The following is a 12448-nucleotide window of genomic DNA, read 5'->3' on the forward strand; positions in this document are numbered from 1 at the left end:
CTGTAGGAAAATCTAACACCTCTGCAATAAAAACACAAATAATCCTGTTAAGAAATGGGCAAAGGATACGAACACACACTTCACCAAAGACGTTCAGGTGACCAGCAGACACGTTAGGAAATGCCCTTAATTACTAGCAATGCAAATCAAAACTACAATGAGATACTCTCTCATCCGGTTATTACTGGCATGAATCAAAAAGAAAAAAAAATAACAAAGGTTTGAGAGGCTGCAGGGAGGTTGGAACCCTTAGGCACTGCTGGTGGGAATGCAAAACTGTACACGCATTTTGGAAAACAATATGGCACCTCCTTAGAAAGCTAGAAACAGAAACACCACATAATCCAGCAATCTCCTAAGAATATGTTGTTGTTGTTAGGTGCCGACCATTGGGTTCCAACTCATAGTGACCTATGTACAACAGAACAAAACACTGCCTGGTCCTGCGCCATCCTTACAATCGTTGTCATGCTTGAACTCATTGTTGCAGCCACTGTGTCAGTCCACCTCGCTGAGGGTCTTCCTCTTTTCCGCTGACCCTGTACTCTGCCAAGCATGATGTCCCTCTCCAGGGACTGATCCCTCCTGACAACATGTCCAAAGTATATAAGACGCAGTCTCGCCATCCTTGCTTCTAAGGAACCTTCTGGTAGTACTTCTTCCAAGACAGATTTGTTTGTTCTTTTGGCAGTCCATGGTATATTCAGTATTCTTCGCCAACACCACAATTCAAAGGCATCAATTCTTCAGTCTTCCTTATTCATTGTCCCGCTTTCACATGCATATGATGTGATTGAAAATACCATGGCTTGGGTCAGGCGCACCTTAGTCTTCAAGGTGACATCTTTGCTCTTCAACACTTTAAAGAGGTCCTTTGCAGCAGATTTACCCAATGCAATGCATCTTTCGATTTCTTGACTGCTGCTCCCATGGCTGTTGATTGTAGATCCAAGTAAAATGAAATCCTTGACAACTTCAGTCTTTTCTCCGTTTATCATAATGTTGCTCACTGGTCCAGTTGTGAGGATTTTTCTTTTCTTTTATGTTGAGGTCTAATCCATACTGAAGGCTGTGGTCTTTGATCTTCATTAGTAAGTGCTTCAAGTCCTCTTCACTTTCAGCAAGCAAGGTTGTGTCATCTGCATAACGCAGGTTGTTAATGAGTCTTCCTCCAATCCTGATGCCCCGATCTTCATATAGTCCAGCTTCTCGGATTGTTTGCTCAGCATACAGATTGAATAGGTATGGTGAAAGGATACAACCCTGATGCACACCTTTCCTGACTTTAAACCAATCAGTATCCCCTTGTTCTATCTGAACAACTGCCTCTTAATCTATATAAAGGTTCTTCATGAGCACAGTTAAGTGTTCTGGAATTCTCAATCTTTGCAGTGTTATCCATAATTTGTTATGTTCACACAGTCGAAAGCCTTTGCATAATCAATAAAACACAGGTAAACATCCTTCTGGTATTCTCTGCTTTCAGCCAGGATCCATCTGACATCAGCAGTGATATCCCTGGTTCCACGTCCTCTTCTGAAACCAGCCTGAATTTCTGGCAGTTTCCTGTCGATACACTGCTGCAGCCATTTTTGAATGATCTTCAGCAAAATTTTGCTTGTGTCTGATATTAATGATATTGTTCTATAATTTCCACATTCATTTGGACCACCTTTCTTGGGAATAGGCATAAATAATCTCTTTCAGTCAGTTGGCCAGGAAGCTGTCTTCCATATTTCTTGGCATAAACGAGAGCACTTCCAGCACTGCATCTGTTTGTTGGAACATCTCAATTGATATTCCATCAATTCCTGGAGCCTTGTTTTTCACCAATGCCTTCAGAGCAGCTTGGACTTCTTCCTTCGGTATCATTGCTTCCTGATCATATGCCACCTCTTGAAATGGTTGAACGTCGACTAGTTCTTTTTGGCATAATGACTCTGTATGTTCCTTTCATCTTCTTTTGATGCTTCCTGCGTAGTTTAATATTTTCCCCGTACAATCCTTCACTATTGCAACTCGAGGCTTGAATTTTTCCTTCAGTTCTTTCAGCTTGAGAAATGCCGAGCGTGTTCTTCCCCTTTGGTTTTCCATCTCCAGCTCTTTGCACATGTCAGTATAATACTTTGTCTTTTCAAGCTGCCCTTTGAAGTCTTCTGTTCAGTTCTTTTACTTCATCAATTCCTCACACGAATAGACATATGCACACACATGTTGATCGCAGCATTATTCACAATAGAAAAAAGATGGAAACAACCTAAGTGTCCATCAACACATGAATGGATAAACAAACTATGGCACATACACACAGTGGAATACTACCCGATAGTAAAGAACAATGATGAATCTGCAAAACATTTCATAGCATGGATGAATCTGGAGGGCATTATGCTGAATGAAATAAGTCAATCACAAAAGGACAAATACTATATGAGACCATTATTATAAAAGCACATGAAAATGTTTCCACGCAGAAAGAAACAGTCTTTGAGAGTTACAAAGTGGGGGAAGGATGGCTAGGGAAAAACACTAACTAGATTATGTGGTAACTTTGGTGAAAGGTAAGACAGAGCACAACACTGGAGAAGTCAGCACAGCTTGGCTAGGCCAAGGTCATGGAAGCTTCACAGACACATCCGAATGCCCTGAGAGACCAAGCTACTGGACTGAGGGCTGGGGGCCATGGTCGGGGGGACATCTAGCTCAAATGGCTTAACATAGTCTACAAAGAAAATATTCTACATCCAACCGTGGTGAGTATCATCTGGGGTCTTAAAAGCCTGTGAGTGGCCGTCTAAGATACATCTACTGGTCCCATCCTGGCTGGAGCAAAGGAGAATGAAAACCAAAGACACAAGGGAAGGGTCAGGCCAAAGGACTGATGAACCACAACTACTGTATCTTCCACCAGACTGAGCCCAGAACAACGACTAGGTGATGCCTGATTACCATCACAGACTGCTCTGGCAGGGATCACAATAGAGGGTCCAGGACAGAGCGGGAGAAAAAAGTGGAACAAAATTCACTTACACACAAAAAAAGACCGGGCTTGCTAGTCTGACAGAGACTGGGGAAACCCCATGTACGGCCCCCAGCACTGTTTTAACTCAGTACTGAAGTCACTCCTGAAGTTCACCCTTCAGCCAAAGATTGTTGTTGTTGGGTGCCAACCCTAAGTATAACAGAACGAAGCACTGCCGGGTCCCGCGCCGTCCTCACAACCGCTGTTACGCATGAGCCCACTGTTGCAGCCACTGCGTCAATCCATGTTATTGAGGGTCTTCCTCTTTTTCGCTGACCCTCTATTTTACCAAGCATGATGTCTGTGTTAGTCATCTAGTGCTGCTGTAACAGAAATACCACAAGTGGGTGGCTTTAACAAAGAGAAATTTATTCTCTCAAAATCCAGTACGTTACAAGTCCAAATTCAGGGTGTTGACTCCAAGGGAAGGCTTTCTTTCTCTGTAGGCTCTGGAGGAAGGTCCTTGTCCTCAATCTTCCCATGGTTAAGGAGTTTCTCAGGCACAGGGACCTGGTGTCCAAAGGACATTCTCTGCTCCTGGTGCTGCTTTCTTGGTGGTATGAGGTTCCCAACTCCCTGACTGCTTCCCTTTCCTTATATCTCTTGAGAGACAAAAGGTGGTGCAGGCCACACCCCAGGGAAACTATCTTTACATTGGATCAGGGAGGTGACCTGAGTGAGGGTGGTGTTACAATCCCACCCTAATCCTTTCAACATAAAGTTAAAATCACAAAATGGAGGACAACCACACAATACTGGAAATCATGGCCTAACCAAGTTAATATACACATTTTTTATCTGTCGACCTTTTGGCTAGCAGCCTTAGTCCTTAACCACTACGCCATCAGGGTTTCCACACATTTTTGGGAGGACATAATTCAATCCATGAGAATGTCCTTCTCCAGGGACTGGTCCCTCCTGATAACATGTCCAAAGTATATGGGACAAAGTCTCCTCATTCTCACTTCTAAGGAGCATTCTGGCTGTACTTCTTCTAAGATAGATTCATTTGTTTTTTTTGGCAGTCCATGGTGTATTCAGTATTCTTTGCCAACACCACAACTCAAAGACATCAATTCTTCTTCAGTCTTCCTTTTTCATTGTCCAGCTTTCATATGCAAATTGAAAACACCATGGCTTTGGTCAGGCACGCCTTAGTCCTTAAGATGACATCTTTGCTTTTTAAAACTTTAAAGAGGTCTTTTGCAGCAGATTTGCCCAATGCAACGCGTCTTTTGATTTCTCTTCTGCTGTTTCCATGGATGTCGGTTGTGGATCCAAGCAAAATGAAATCCTTGACAACCTCAATCTTTTCTCCGTTTATCATGATGTTGCTCATTGGTCCAGTTGGGAGGATTTTTGTTTTCTTTATGTTGAGGTGTAATCCATACTGAAGGCTGTGGTCTTTGATCTTCATCACTAAGTGTTTCAAGTCTTTTTCACTTTCAGCAATCAGGTGTGTCATCTGCATAACACAGGTTGTGATTGAGTCTCCCTGCAATCCTGATGCCCTGTTCTTCTTCACAGAGTTCAGCTTCTTGGATTATTTGCTCAGCATACAGATTGAGTAGGTATGGTGAAAGGATACAACCCTGACACACACTTTTCCTGACTTTAAACCACCCAGTATCCCCTTGATCTGTTCGAACAACTGCCTCTTGATCCATGTACAGGTTCCTCATGAGCACAATTAAGTGGTCTGAAATTCCCATTCTTCACAATGTTATCCATAGTTTGTTATGCTCCACACAGTCAAATGCCTTTGCATAGTCAACAAAATAGAGGCAAACATCTTTCTGGTATTCTGCTTTCAGTCAGGATCCAACTGACATCAACAGTGATATCCGTGGTTCCACATCCTCTTCTGAATCCGGTTTGAATTTCTGGCTGTTCCCTGTGATGTATTGCTGTGACCACTTTTGAATGATTTTCAGGAAAATTTTACTTGCATGGAATACTAATGATATCGTTCAATACTTTTCGCATTCGGTTGGATCACCTTTCTTTGGAATAGGCAAAAATACAGATCTCTTCCAGTTAGTTGACCAGGCAGCCATCTTCCACGTTTCTTGGCATAGACAAGTGAGCGCCTCCAGTGCTGCATTCCTTTGTAGAAACACCTCATTTGGTATTTGGTCAGTTCCTGGAGACTTGTTTTTCGCCAATGCCTTCAGTGCAGCTTGGACTTCTTCCTTCATTATCATCGGTTCTTGATCATATGTTACCTCCTGAAGTGATTGAATGTCAACCAATTCTTTTGGGTACAGTGACTCAGTGTATTTCTTCCATCTTCTTTTGATGTTTCCTGTGTCATTCAGTATTTTACTCATAGAATCCTTAACTATTGCAACTCCAGGCTTGAATTTTTTCTTCAGCTCTTTCAGCTTGAGAAATGCCGTGTTCTTCCCTTTTGGTTTTCTAACTCCAGGTCTTTGCATATGTCACTATAATATTTTGCTTTGTCTTAACAAGTGGCCCTTTGAAATCTTCTGTTCAGCTCTTTTAAGGGATCATTTCTTCCATTTGTTTTAGCTACTTAGCCTTCAAGAGCAAGTTTCAGAGTCTCTTCTGACATCCATTTTGGTCTTTCTTTCCTTTTTAATGACCTCTTTTTTTTTTTTTTTTTAACTGTACTTTAGATAAAGATTTACAGAGCAAACTAGTTTCTCATTAAGCAGTTAGTACACATACTTTTTTATGACGTTGCTTAACAACCCCACAACATGTCAACATTCTCTCTTCTTGACCTTGGGTTTCCTCTTACCAGCTTTCCTGTGCCCTCCTTCCTTCTAGTCCTTGGCCCTGGGCTGGTGTGCCCCTTTAGTCTTGTTTTGTTTTGTGGGCCTGTTTAATCTTTGGCTGAAGGGTAAACCTCCGGAGTGACTTCATTACTGAGGTAAAAACGTGTTTGGGAGCCATACTCTCAGGTTTTCTCTAGTCTCTTTCAGGCCAGTGAGTCTAGTCTTTTTTTGTGAGTTAGAATTTCGTTCTGCATTTTTCTCCAGCTCTGTCCAGAATCCTCTGTTGTGATCCCTGTCAGAGCAGTCAGTGGTGGTAGCCGGGCACCATCTCGTTGTACTGGACTCCGTTTCGTGGAGGCCGTGGTAGTTGTGGTCCACTAGTCCTTTGGACTAATCTTTCCCTTGTATCTTTAGTTTTCTTCATTATTCCTTGCTCCCAAAGGGGTGAGGCAAGTGAAGTATCTCTCACAGGTTTTTAAGACCCCAGAGGCTATTCACCAAAGTAGAATGTAGAACATTTTCTTTATAAACTATATTATGCCAGTTGAGTGACCTCTTGCTTTCTTCAAAAGTATATCTCACTCGAATTTAGAGACGCAACTCAAGGATAAACTTGATGCATTGAACTCTAATGACCAGACAAGTTGTGGAATGACATCAAGGACATCCTACATGAAGAAAGCAGCCAAAGATTAGACAAGTCTATAGGGCCAACAATAACATATGAGGGACATGCTTCATAGTTCAACTAGGTATAGAGACTAATGGGCGCACCAGCCTAAAAGCAAACATGAGAAGGTAGGAAGGGACAGGAAAACTGGACGAATGGACAGAAAAAAAAAAAAGCAAATTCTCAGCAGTGTTTGAACCAGACCAAACCAGTTCCAGTTCGAAGTCCTGCTTCAAAGGGGAGGAAGAAAGCGGGGCAGTAGCTGGAGAAGGAAGGGTGTCAGAAGGCAATTGTGTTGTTTACAGTGGAAGAGATAGTTGCTTGCTCACAGGCTCCTGGGAACGACCCTGCAGAAAGGAAAAATGAGTGGTGCCAGGAGATGGGGGATGGAGGGATTCCTTAGGTGGGCAGTGGGGCAGCATCTGGACAGGGGAGGGGGGAGCATCACAGTGCTTCTTGGAGATCACCTGGGCAGGGGCCTGAGGATGGCCACCTGGGCTTCAACGGCCGGGTCACATTCTTTAGCCTCTCTGTGCCTTGGTTTATGTGGCTGTAATACAGGGAAGTGGATAATAATACCCACTACTTAGGTCATTGTGAGTGCAGGGACAGTGCTTGGCATAGCGTTCAGCAGTAGCAAGAGGTGGCAGAACCAGGAGACCAGCAGGGCCAGCGACAGAGGGTGAGAAGCTGCCTTGATCAAGGAACTGTTACTTCCAAGTTGATCCTGATCTCAAGTTGTACCCCATTATTTCCTGTCATGGATTGAATTGCGTCGCCCCAGAATATATGTTAACCTGGCTAGGTCATGATTCCCTTGTATGATTGTCTGCCATTTTATCTTCTGATATGATTTCCCTATGTGTTATAAATCCTATCATTACGATGTAATAAGATGGATTAGTGGCAGTTACACTGATGAGATCTACAAGATTAGAGGAACAGAACGAGGCATCAGGATTGGAGGAAGACTCGTTAACAACCTGCGTTATGCAGATGACACAACCTTCCTTGCTGAAAGTGAAGAGGACTTGAAGCACTTACTTATGAAGATCAAAGACCACAGCCTTCAGTGTGGATTGCACCTCAGCATAAAGAAAGCAAAAATCCTTACAACTGGAGCAATAAACATCATGATAAACGGAGAAAAGATTCAAGTTGTCAAGGATTTTATTTTATTTGGATCCACAATCAACAGCCATGGAAGCAGCAGTCAAGAAATCGAAAGATGCATTGCATTGGGTAAATTTGCTGCAAAGGACCTTTTTAGAGTGTTGAAAAGCAAAGATGTCACCTTGAAGACTAAGGTGCGCCTGACCCAAGCCATGGTATTTTCAGTCGCATCATATGCATGTGAAAGCTGGACAATGAATAAGGAAGACTGAAGAAGAATTGATGCCTTTGAATTGTGGTGTTGCGAAGAATATTGAATATACCATGGACTGCCAGAAGAACGAATAAATCTGACTTGGAAGAAATACATCCAGGATGCTCCTTAAAAGCAAGGATGGTGAGACTGCGTCTTACATACTTTGGACGTGTTGTCAGGAGGGATCAGTCCCTGGAGAAGGACATCATGCTTGGCAGAGTACAGGGTTAGCAGAAAAGAGGAAGACCCTCAGCGAGGTGGATTGACACAGTGGCTGCAACAATGAGCTCAAGGATAACAACGATTGTAAGGATGGCGCAGGACCGGGCAGTGTTTCATTCTGTTGTGCACAGGGTCGCTACGAGTCTAACCGACTCTAGAACACCTGACAACAACACCACAAGATTAGATTAGGTAGTGTCTTAAGCCAATCTCTTTTGAGACGTAAAAGAGAGAAGTGAGCTGAGAAACATGGGGGCCTTCACACTACCAAGAAAGCAGCGCCAGGAGCAGAGCTTGTCCTTTGAACCTGACGTTCTTGCCCTGAGACGCTCCCAGACCAAGGGAAGACTGACGACAAGGACTTTCCTCCAGAGCCAACAGAGAGAGAAAGCCTTCCCCTGGAGCCGACGCCCTGAATTTGGACTTGTAGCCTACTATTCTGTAAGAGTATAAATTTCTCTTTGTTAAAGCAATCCGCTTGTGGTAGTTCTGTTATAGAATTAGATGACTAAGACACTTACCTAATGAACCACTTAACGCAGCAAGTTCCTGAACCCAATGATGGGAGGGAGAGTCCTGAGGGGATGGGGAGATGCTGGAGTGGGACAGCAGTTTGGAAAAGTTGGGCATTTGGGACATCTTTAACCTCCACTTCATAGGAACCAGCTTTGTGCTGATCCTTATAAAATAAAGTATTCATTTAACTCCCCACACAGACCTGCACCCTGAGCCCTGCTGGGTCCTTGGCACAATGCTGCCCTGCCCTTCGAAGGCACAGACACACAGACATGGTGTGCACTCGAGGGTGGAGCTAGGCTGGAGGCTCCCTACCCCCTCCTCTACCATCAGGCCTGACACACACTCACAGGGCTGGGGGAGCACCCAGCTCCCAAGCCTTGTGGATGCCTAAGGGATGCTGGGATGGGGCAGGTAGAGGGGTGACCATGTGAGAACAAGGGAGGGGACAGGCAGGCTATGTTCTTGGATGAGGGAAAGAGGGTGTATAAGTGTCCTGGGGCTGCCATAACAAAGCACCACACGTTGGGGGCTTAAAACAGCAGACACTAATTCTCAGTTCTGGAGTCCAGCCGTCTGAAATCGAGGTGTCAGCATGGCTGCGCTCCCCCCTGGAAGCTCTAGGGGAGACTCATTTTTTTCCTTCTTCCAGCTTCTGGTGAGCTGTGGCAGCATCACTCCAACCTCTGCCTCCATGGTTACATGGCCTACTCTCTGTGTGTCTGTGTCTCCTTTTCTGTCTCTTCTACGGATCTTATCCTTAATTACATCTGCAAATGTTTTCCAAGTAAGGTCACATTCCCAGGGTCTGGATATTAGAACATGACATATCTTTTTAGGGGGCCCACCATTCAGCCCACTACAAAGGGTGACAATGGGGGTGCATTTGGAACTGGCAGGCCTGGGGGGCACAATTGGGGGTCATGCAGGTAGGGGGCCATGTTAGGAACTTGGAGTCACGTTGTCCTGCCTCTCCATAGTCTCTGGTCATGCCCTGCCCCAACAGCGTGGGCCTCCTCAGAGTCCTGCAGATTCCTGGGGCTCCCTACAGGCCTTGCTGACCCTCAACTTCTGACACCCTAGGAGACCAGGGGGGCTTTGTGCTCCTCTGCCTTTTCCTCACCCACACGTAGCTATGCCCCGGTAACACCCTGGACTCCCTTTCTGTCTCCAGGCTTCAAGTTCCTGAAGTTCCGAGAAAAGTCGGTGCCTCCCTGAGCCCCAGCACTGAGCCACCCAGGCAATAGTTCCAAATGAAGACACAACCAACGATGGTGGGAAGGGTGGAGGCAGGAAGGTTGGGTTTGTGGCTAAGGGTGGCCTCTGGCCCAGGCTTATATGGGTTGGGGGGGGTAGGGAATGACACAGATCAGTTGTGTGGGTGGGAGACTGGGGTCATCCAGGGACGGCCAGGCTCTGAGGAAGGTGTCCTTGACTCTGGTTGAGGAGTGGGGAGAAAGGGGAGGCTCCTGTTAACCCTGGGGGGGGGGCGGAGGAAGGGGGACAGAGGGCTTATGGGGGCCCCCTCTCAGGAACAAAAGGGAGCAGGCATCTTCCTGTCCGACTAGGGGCCAGGATGCCTCATGATTCTGCCCTGGCCATGGAGGTGGGGAGAGGGTTGTGCACAGAAGGGGGACCCTGGGCCAAATCTCCCCCAGCTGGCACCTTGGACTTGGACGGCCCAGGAGTCCCATAATTCTACAAAAGAATCTGGTCCTGTGAGTCCCTGTGAGGGTGGAAGAGTCTTAAGTGCCCGGACCTGGTGGTCTCCCCCTGGCTCCGCAAAGGACGTGGGCAGGCCAGCTGGACACCTGGAGTCCTGCGCCTTGCTCCCGCCTCGCCCAGGCAGTGCCGTACAAGTTCGAGGCGCGCGTGGGGCCCACGCGGGACGCACTAGTCCTCCAGCAGTCCCCCTTCAAGGCCACCCCGCCCGCCCGTCCGCTGACTCGGACGTCCCTGGGGACCCCCAGGTCAGCTGGGGCGCGCAGGGCGGTGCTGGCGGTACGTGCGTCCCCAGGGCGCAGCGTCCAGGCGCGTCCAGGCCCCTCCCGGGTCCGGCCCGGGCTACGTGCGCCGAGAGCCGTCAGGAAGGGGCGGGCCGCTCGCGGGGCCGGGAGGCAGGGTCGGCCGGGTCATACCACGGCGCCGGGGGGCGCCCCGCGCCAGGACCCGCCGCGCGCCGGGGGGACCCCGCCCCGACCCCAACCCGAGGAGCGCAGGCGGGGCGAGCCGCCTCGGGCCGCGGCTGGCGAGGACGCGACCTGGCGAGGCCCGCACCACGCGCCCGGGACGGGGAGCCCGCGCCCAGCCGCGCCCCAGCCGGCGCCCGACCCCTCCCGGCAGGTGGCGGCCGCCTCCCCGGGGCCGACGTGCGGAAAGGAACGCGCCGGGCTCGCCTGCGGAGGGCGGTGCCGCGGCCGGGGGTCGGCCCGCCAGGCCCCGCCCACCCCCGCCGCCCACTGGCTGCGGCGCCACGGGGCGGGCCCGGCCCGGCCGGCCATTGGCTGCGGCGCCAGGGCTATTTGCATGCGGGCCGGGCGCGGGCGTGGCTGCGGGGCTGGGGCCGGGGCGGCCCGGGCGGGAGGGGGGCCGTGGCCGCTGAAGTTGGGCTGAGCGCCGGGTCGCAGGTGACGCGCGGTGCGCCCCGAGGCCGCCTCCCCGGGGAGCCCCGGGGTCGGGCCGGTAGGGTCGGCGTGGCTCGGGCGCAGGTCCGGGACCGGGGAGGGTGCGGGCGGCCCCTCGGCCCGGGAGGCCCCTCCGGGCGCAGGGCAGCCGCTCCGGGCGCAGGGCAGCCGCTCCGGGCGCAGGGCAGCCCCTGCCCACCGCACACTGCGCTGCTCCGGACCCACTGTGCGTGTGACAGCGGCTGATCTGCCCCTGGGCTGCGCGACCGCCCTGGCCTCCCTGTGACCCGGCGGCGGGCGGGCGGGCGGGCGGGCGGCCACACGGGGAGGAGGGCACGCGCGGGGCCAGGAGAGGCAAGGACAGTGGGCGGCCGGGGGGCGCCCCGATGGACAGGACCCGCCTGTCGCCACTTCAGAGCGGGGGGGGGGTGGGAGGACACAGGCTGGGAAAGGGGCAGCTCCGGGGGCTTCGCCGCCATCCGCGTGTGGCGCTCAGGCTGGGCAGACGCCCTCGTGGAGGGAACTTTCTCTTCCTTGTGTACCCCAGGGGGCTGTGCAGAGGCTCTGGGACGGCCGTCCGACGCCACCACGCTGAGGGCAGCGCTGGGTAACGCTGTCAGGGCCTCATCAGCCGGACTGGAGCTTCCAGGAGCAGCCTCCCAAGGCCACCTCTGGAGGCTTTCCACAGGAAAACTTGACATTTGATTCGCTCTTCTGTCCATTTGAATCCCTTCTTCAAAGGACGTTCTGCGAGACCAGGACCCTGGTGGCCTGCTAACGTGAGCGCCTCTAGCCGCACCCCTAGGCCTGCCTGCCCGCCCAGCCTGCCTTCTCTGCTGGGGAGGTCTCCAGTTCCTCCGCCAAGATGTGCTGGATCCCAGGGGGTGTCTTCGGACACCTGGAGGCAGGAGCTGTTCCCCTTGCCGGCCAGTGGGAGTGGACGCTGAAGCAGGTGGAAGGACCCAGACCTAATGGGTCACTATGTTACCACAGAGCTTAAGCATCACCCCCAGCAGGCTTGGCAAGGTCCAGGGTCTGCAGGGGAGGCGGTGGCTGTGGACAGCCTTTGGAGAGAGAACCAGGGGCACTGATTGCTTCCTGGGAAGCAACTGACTATGGGGCACCCCTCAGGGAACCCGGGTATCCTCAGCCAGGCCTAGAGAGCACTTCTGTGCTGGGGGTGGGTAGGAACCCTAAGGTCATGGGGTCACCAGCCTGGCCCCTACGGAACCCTCCAGGCTGGAGTAAAAGGGACAGTGCCTGTCTGCCCCATGCTTATACCAG

This window comes from Elephas maximus, chromosome 7 (genome assembly GCF_024166365.1).
Source record: "Elephas maximus indicus isolate mEleMax1 chromosome 7, mEleMax1 primary haplotype, whole genome shotgun sequence".
Lineage (NCBI taxonomy): Eukaryota > Metazoa > Chordata > Mammalia > Proboscidea > Elephantidae > Elephas > Elephas maximus.